The sequence below is a fragment of the Trachypithecus francoisi genome, unplaced genomic scaffold, assembly GCF_009764315.1.
Source record: "Trachypithecus francoisi isolate TF-2019V2 unplaced genomic scaffold, Tfra_2.0 Lachesis_group18, whole genome shotgun sequence".
Lineage (NCBI taxonomy): Eukaryota > Metazoa > Chordata > Mammalia > Primates > Cercopithecidae > Trachypithecus > Trachypithecus francoisi.
In genome coordinates this window covers 73,082,029-73,090,974 of record NW_022681463.1, presented here as the reverse complement: position 1 = coordinate 73,090,974, position 8,946 = coordinate 73,082,029, and positions in this window count along the sequence as shown.

Below are 8,946 nucleotides of genomic sequence, written 5' to 3'. Positions count from 1 at the left end.
CCCTTCTTAAATATCTAGATAGATATAGGTAAGTAGGTAGGTAGATAGATAGATACCTACATGCATACATACATATCCTATTGGTTCTCTTTCTCTGGAGAACCTTGACTGATACAGATTTTGGTGCTATACTCTCTCAATAATGACCACATTTTCCCACTTTTAAGTGAGTAATTGTTACTTAAGCTAGATGTCTTATTTAGGATGTGAGGGATGGGGAGCCAGAGGATGGTAGACAGTTGAGGGCAAGTGGATTAAAGCATGGCAGTCATGGGAACAGGCACCTCTAGTGATCATGATGCCTCATCTTAGATTATACCTTTGGAATTTGCCTTTTGTTTTTTAAAAAATAAATATATAACTATTTCATTTTTGTAGCTATTTGTAATAATTTGCTTCCTCACAGAAATGACAGAGTACATTCATGCAAAGCATATAAATGCACCTGAGTTGTTTTTGAGTTGTTTTAAAAGAATGTGTTAAGAAATAGGATTTGTTAAGTGACAATTCTTCTACCATCAGCCCACCTTCCTCTCTGCAGATGACCTTATGTCTATCCAGGAAAGAAAAAATGAGGTTATTTTGTGTGAAATCCCAACCATCATCCCTACACCTACCTATCCATTTGAAGCCAAATTCTCCTCCTCCTTCCCTCCTCCCCAAACTACCTACTCATACAAAGAAGGGTCTTTCTTTCTGTCTGTGATTACAACTCTACGTCTGTGCTAGACCTACGGTGACCAACCATCCTGGCTTACTCAGGACTGAGGAGATTTCTGGGGCACAAGACTTCAGTGTTAAAATCAGGAATATTCCTGGCAGACTGAGACAAGCTCGTAACCCTGGTAGGCCCCATGCCCTCACCCAGGGACCTTTCTAAACAAGCCACGATTGAATGAATTAATACCAAATAGTATCAAATTGCTATGTGATATTGGTGGTCAGGAAGAGAACTAGAAGGGATGAATGAATGAAATGTAGTGATTTTTTTTAATGAAAACCTTCATGAATATGCTGGGAAAAACCCAGAGGAGGATATCCTGTTATCCAGATAAGCAGAAGAGCAGAAAAGTTACACTGAAGAATTTATATAGAGATATAGATCCCATTCACTTGGTGGGTAAGTCAGGACAATCCACATTACGTAGGAAACAGACCATAGTATTGCTTCACAACTTTGTAACTTCCTGTCATGCATTTATTAAAAATTATAACATCTGCAACATAGGTTAAGTTGAAAGGAGAATCTTCTTATGGCCACACGTGACCATCTGAGTGGCCTCATGACCACGGAAACTACCTAGACCCCTGAGGACTGAGAGGGTCAGTATTTCAGCTCACATGTAACCCACTGACCATATACCACTATGTGGCTGGTTGGGAATCTTTGAACTATAGGATTATAGCACTCTGGCCTAAACAGGCAGGTCTAGACTCTACTCCATCACAAATCTGAAATCTTGACCCACATTCTCCCTAGGTTTCTGGTAAAACTAGCAAAGTCTAGAAGGTCAAACTGCCTCTGATAACCCGATATTGTGAAGCTTCCTCAAAGGCTATTTCCTGAAACGGAACTAATGTGGGTTCCTGTTTACATTTCCCCTTCCTTGGTCCAGGTTTATCCTACATACGCACAGAGTTGCAGCTTGACCAACGACTTAATGATTTTGGGAAAGAAGGAAGTAATCCTATGCTACACTCAGCTTATACTCAATAGTTGACCCGAAATAAGATTTAAAAAATTTTTAAGGATATTGCCAACAATTTAAAAATTCAGATATTTTTCATTAAAAATTTGAAAAATAAGCTGGCTCCTTTCAAAAAAAGGAAAGATCTAGCAGCTTGGGGCCATAGTTTTTTTCCCATGGGCACAATCATCTAAGACTGAGGGTCTGGATAGTCCAGCAGACAGGTGTGTTGGCTGCCAGGGTTCAAATTCCATCCCTGCTAACTTACAGGTAACTGTATACATGAATGTACCCTTTCAGAGCCTTGGTTTCCCATCTTTAAAGAGTGTAAAACTAATAGTATTCATTTTTGTATACAAAAAAATGCTTAAAACTATCACATATTAATCATTCAATAAATGCCAATGGTTTTCCCCCAACACATACACTTATACAGGTAGCTTTACTGTTTTTCTTACCTTCATGGTCCCATGAGCATAACTGCTAGTCTAGATAATTAAACTAAATGAGTTTGGCAACTGTGATACTTCAAGTCACTAGGATAGCTCAAGTCCATGTCCTTTCCTGGGTTGACTAATCGCCATCCCAGCATGAAACATGTCCCTTCTCTGTCTCTGAGTTCCTTCCTCATCCTGGTGGAGCCCATAATGAGGCCTGACAGCAGGGCAAAGGACACATAGCCAAGCAGGGCTTCAGATTTCCTAAATTCGAGGTTTCTGGACAAAGAAACATGGTCCCTTAATTGCTTAAGACTGTCTCATCCACTTTCTTACATTGAGTCTTTCTCTACCACTTTGACTTCCCAGTCCTCCCATAGGTATAATGGGAAAATCTTTTGCAGAATTTGCTTAGAAAGTCAATCAACAAGAAGACACAAATCCTTGGGAAAACAAGGGGTGCTTTCCTCACAGAAAGTTGTTTCCAGTAAACCAATTTCTGCTGCTTAGCAACTTTGATGATGCCTTTTCCACAATTACAGCTAAATAGAATCCTCTGTTGTCTACAGGGGATTAAGTGGATGCTTTCATGAGTCAGAAGAAAGCACCAGGAAATGTTGTACTCAAGTTTTAGATGAATGTAAAGATACTGCACAAGGAGCGAAAACAGGGAGGCATGCCCTGGTTGTGTTGCATGATGAATATAGCTATTTTATTCATGCTTTGGGGTTTGACGTTTGTTTTGGGAGTTAGTCGTAAAGAACTGAGTTGTTCATTCATAGCTGAGTAGATGGAGTCATGATACCGCCTCCCTGTTTCTCTCAAGACTAATAATTAAAGCTGTGGTTACATCTTACAGCAAACTAAGGGAGTGACAGTGGAACTCCCTGGAAGTGAGGAAGAGCTTTTGAGGCAGGTTAAATGTTGCAACTGTCAAATCTCACAATGTAGTCATTATGGTAAGATGAGGTGAACTGTGAGCCAGCCAATAAGAACAGCTGCTGAGTGGTACCATTTCCAATCACAGTCATATCTTGGTTCTGACTAGAGAGACAAGGCAGGGGCAAAACCAGTCCCACAATTCCTTTTTACAAAGTTTAACACACTGGATGACTACACCTCCCATTGCTGAAAGTAAGGAAAATCCTCTGTCACAATTTCCTAAGCTTCTAACCATATATTTCCCCTAATAACCAAATGTGCCTCTTTCAACAAAGTCAATCAGTTAAAGAACAATATTTGGAGAGAGAAACGTTTGGAGTGAGGAAGGAGGGTTTCCCAGAAAATTCAGTGTCTTATTTATAACTTTTTCTTTTTTTTCCCACTTGATCCAGCAAATTTTTATTGCATGCCTACTGTGTACCACATGGAAAATAAAAATTAACACTTACCAAGCTAAGACATACTATGTGCCATGCTACTGGCTGGCTCACCATCACCTCGTCTCCTTACCATCATGGCTACACTGTGGGATTTGATAGTTGCAACATCTAACCTGCCTCATACATGCACTGTTGCTAAACCTTTTCATTCATCACATCATTTACTCATTTATATAACCCTATGAGAGAAGTATCCTTATTCCCCCATTTTACAGATGAGGATGCTAAGATCCACAGAGATATAGCTATTTACCCAAGGTTAATGGCAAAGCCATGATTCAAACAAAGACAGCCTGGCTCCAGAGCCTGGGCGCAGTAAACTTGTTCCCCACAAAGTTTGTTTCTGGGTTCTCTATTCTGTTCCATTGGTCTATGTGTCTGTTTTTATGCTAGTACCTGCTGTTTTGGTTATTATAGCTCTGTAGAATAATTTGAAGTCAGATAATGTGATTCCTCCAATTTTGTTCTTTTTGCTCAGGATAGCTTTGGCTATTCTGGGTCTTCCACAGTTCCATATAATTTTATAATTATTTTTCTATATCTGTGAAGAATGTCATTGGTGTTTTGATAGGGATTGCATTGAATCTGTAGATTGCTTTGTATAGTATGGGCATTTTAATAATATTGATTCTTCTAGTCCATGAACTGGATGGAATATCTTTCCATTTTTTGGTGTCCCATATAATTTCTTGCACCCATGTTGTATGGTTTTCATTGTAGAGATCTTTCATTTCTTTGGTTAATTTAATTATTAGATATTTTATTTTATTTTTAGTTATTGTACATGAGATTACTTTCTTGATTTCTTGTGCAAATTAGTTGCTGTTGGCATATAGAAATGCTACTGATTTTTGTATGTTGATTTTGTATCCTTCAATGTTACTGAATTTGTTTATCAATTCTATTAATAATAGCTTTTTGGTAGAGTCTTTAGGGTTTTCCAAATGTAAGATGATATCATCTGCAATGAGGATAATTTGACTTCTTTCTTCCAATTTGAATGTCTTTTATTTCTTTCTTTTGTCTGATTGCTCTAGCTAGGACGTTGAGTACTATTTTGAATAAAATTGGTGAAAGTGGGCATCCCTGTCATATTGCAGATCTTAGAGGAAAGGCTTTCAGTTTTTCCCCATTCAGCATGATGTACATCTGTCATACTATATGGCTTTTATTATGTTGAGGTATTTCTTCTATGCCCAGTTTTTTTGAGGGTTTTATCATGAAGGCATGTTGAATTTTATCAAATGTTTTTTCCACATCAACTGAAATGATTATATGGCTTTTTTCCTTCATTCTGTTGATATATCATATTGATTAATTTGTGCATATTGAACATCCTTGCGTCTCTGGGATAAATCCCACTTGGTCACAATGAATGATTTTGTAATATGCTGTTGAATTTAGTTTGGTAGTATTTTGTTGAGGATTTTGGCATCAATGTTCATCAGGGATATTGGCCTGTAGTTTTCCTTATTTGATGTCTTTGGCTTTGATAGCAGAGTAATACTGCCTGATATAATGCATTTCGAAGTATTCCCTCCTCCTCTATTTTTTGGAATAGTTTGAGTAGGATTGGTATTAGTTCTTCTTTAAACATCTGGTAAAACTCACCAGTGAAGCCATTGGGTCCCTGGCTTTTCTTTACTGAGAGACCTTTTATTATGGCTTAGATTTAGGTACTTGTTAGTCTGTTCAGGTTTTGGATTTCTTCATGGTTCAGTCTTGGTAGGTTGTGTGTGTCTAGGAATTTATCCATTTCTTCTAGGTCTTCCAATTTATTGGCATTCAGTTACTTATAGGAGCCTGTAATGATCCTTTGAATTTCTGCAGTATTGGTTTCAGTTTTTCCCCATTCAGTATGATGTGCATCTGTCACACTATATGGCTTCTCTTCCTTCTTTCTTTCCTTCCTGTCTTCCTTTAGTGAAGGTGATTTTCTCTGATACTATTATTTAGTTTCTTGCTTTTTATTTTTGGTATATTCATGTCTCCTTTTTCATCTCCGATTTTGTTGGAGTCTTCTCTCTTTTTTTCTTAGGCTAAAGATTTGTCCATTTTATTTATCTTTTCAAAAAACCAACTTTTCATTTCATTAATCTTTTGTATTTTTTCATTTCAAATTTCATTTATTTCTGCTCTGATATTTATTATTATTTTCTTCTACTAATTTCGTTTTTTTTTTTTTTTTTGTTCTGCTTTTCTAGTTCTCTAAGATGCATGTTTAGGTTATTTGAAGTTTTTCTACTTTTTTGATGTAGGCACTTATTGCTATAGACTCCCTCTTAGTACTTATTTTGCTGTTTCCCATAGGTTTTGGTATATTGTGCTTCAATTTTCATTTAAGAAATTTAGGCCAGGTGTGGTGGCTCACACCTGTAATTCCAGAACTCTTAGCGGCCAAGGCAGGTGGATTGCTTGAGCCCTGGAGTTTGAGACCAGCCTGGGCAACATGACAAAAACCCATCTCTACAAAAAATACAAAAATTAGCTGGGGGTGGTGGTGCATGTCCATGGGTCCCGCCTCCTTGAGGGGCTGAGGTGAGAGGATCACTTGAGCTCCAGGAGGTGAAGGTTGCAGTGAGCCAAGATTGTGCCGCTGCACTCCGACCTGGGTGATACAGTGAAACCCTGTCTCAAAATAGAAAGAAGGAAAGAAAGAGAAAGAAAGAAAGAAAGAAAGAAAGAGAGAGAGAGAGAGAGAGAGAGAGAAAGAAAGGAGGGAGGGAGGGAGGGAGGGAGGGAGGGAGGGAAAGAAAATTTTTAATTGACTCTGTCTCAAAAAAAGAAAACAGAAAATTTTACACTGACTCACTAGTGATTCAGGAGCATATTGTTTAATTTCCATGTGTTTGTAAAGTTTCCAAAATTCCTCTTCTTATTAATTTCTAGTTTTATTTCTTTGTGGTCAGAGAAGATAGTTAATATTATTTCAATTGTTTTGAACTTTTTAAGACTTGCTTTGGGGCCTAACATATGGTCTATCCTTGAGAATGATCCACGTGCTGAAGAGAATGTGTATTCTGCTGCTGTTGGATGAAATGTTCTGTAAATAGCTATGAGATCCATTTGGTCTGTAGTGCAGATTAATTCGGATGTTTCTTTGTTGATTTTCTGTTTGATGATCTGTCCAGTGCTGAAAGTGGGGTGTTGAACTCTCCAGCCATTATTGTATTGGGGCCTATCTCTCTCTTGAGCTCTAATAATATTTGCTTTATATAGCTGGGTGCTCCAAGATTGGGTGCATATATATTTAAAATTCCTCTTACTAAACTGACCTCTTTATTATTATATAGTGAGTTGTTTTGTCTCTTATAATTTCTTTCTTGAAATCTATTTTGTCTGATATAAGTATAGTGTCTCCTGCTTTTTCTCATATCTATTGGCATGGAATATCTTTTTTCCAAACCTGTATTTTCAGTCTATGTGTGTTTTTATAGGTAAAGTGTGTTTCTTGTAGTGAACAGATCAGTAGGTCTTGTTTGTTTGTTTGTTTATTTATTATCCATTCAGCTACTCTATACGTTTTGATTGGAGAGTTTAGTGCATTTACATTCAATGTTATTATTGGCAAGTAAGGACTTAGTTCTGCCATTTTGTTATTTGTTTTCTAGTTGTTTTGTGGTCTTCTCTTCCTTCTTTTTTTCCTTCCTGTCTTCCTTTAGTGAAGGTGATTTTCTCTGATATTATTATTTAGTTTCTTGCTTTTTATCTTTTTGTGTATTCATTTCTTTTAGTTTGAGGTTAACATGAGGCTTGCAAATGCTATCTTATAACTCATTACTTTAAGCTGATAACAACACTTTGAATAAATAAACAAGCAAAAAGAAAACTAATAACAACTCTATGCCTTAACTTTGTTCCCTGGCATTTTAACTTTTTGTTGTTTCTATTTTATATCCTATTCTACTGTTTATGTCTTGAAAAGTTGTTGTAGTTATTCCTTTTGGTTGGTTCATCATTTAGTCTTTCTACTTAGGGTAAGAGTAGTTTACACCACAGGTACAGTGTTATAGTGTTCTGTGTTTTCTTGTGTACTTACTAGCGAGTTTTGTACCTTCAGGTGATTATTCTTGCCCCATAGCCACCACAGCTGGGAATGTGCTGAATGTGACCTGAACTCACCAAGTCTCAGAGTCTTACCCAAGGCCTTTGACATAGTACCTGGGTATTGCTGCTGGTTATTCAGGGCCTAAGTGCTCTGCAGTTAGCAGGTAATGAATGCAGTCAGGACTGGGTCCTTCCCTTCAAGGTAGCAGGTTCCCTTCTGGCCCAGGGCATGGCTAGAAATGTCATCTGGGAACTAGGGCCTGGAAAATAGGCCTTGCAACTCTGACCAGTGCCCTACCCTGCTGTAACTGAGCTGGGATCCAAGATGCCAGACAAAGTCCTCCCCACTCTTCCCTGTCCTCTACTCAAGCAGAAGGAAGGTGTCTCTTTAGAGCCACGATCTGTGCATCCTGAGGTTAAGGTAGGGGTGATGCCAGCACTCTTTTAGCTGCCCCAGGTGGTGTGTCAGAGGTCACATGCCCCCACCCCTCAGTCGATTAATTCTGGGCCCAGTTCATCCCTAGGATTCACCTATATGTTGCAATCCTTGTGGCCCAGGATACCTTTGAAGGTTATTTAGAGCCCAAGAGCACTTTAGCCCACAGTGGTGAGGTTTGGGAAAATTCAGCTGTCCACCACTGGGATCAGGAATTGCCCTCTGGCTAGAGCTAGTTTAAATGCTCCCTCTGTGTGTGGGCAACAGCTGAGTTTGGTTGATTTTCTTTCTGCTCTAATAGGACAGCACTGAGTTCAGTGTCTCACAGTTTCTGTACTCTCCTCCCAGTGACCAGAGACACTCTCTGAACCATGCTGCAGCTGCCAGAAGGATGGGAGTGGGATGGTGTCAAGAGTCAAGGCTATGTTTTCTACCTCTTCAATTCCTCTTTCAGTGATATGAAGTTAAAACCAGGTACTGTGAGTGCTCACTTGATTTTTGGTTCTTATGAAGGTGCTTTTGTGTGTGTGTAGATAGTTGTTAAATTGGTGGGCTTGCCAGAGGGACCACTGATGAAGTTCTATTCTGCCATTTTGCTTGACCTCTCTAGGATACAAGTTTTTGGGTTTTTTTTTTTCCTTCAGCATATTAAATATACCATGTCACTCTATCCTGGCTTGTAAGGTTTCCACTGAGAAGTCTGATGCCAGACGTATTGGAGCTCCTTTGTATGTTATTTGTTTCCTTTATCTTGCTGCTTTCTTTATCCTTGATCTTTATCCTTTCTTTATCCTTGATCTTTGGGAGTCTGATTATTAAATGCCTTGGGGTACTTCTTTGCATTAAACCTGCTTGGTGTTCTATAACCTTCTTGTATACTGCATCCTCTAGGTTTGGGAGGTTCTCTGTTATTATCCTTTTAAATAAATTTTCTACCCCTATCTGTTTCTCGACCT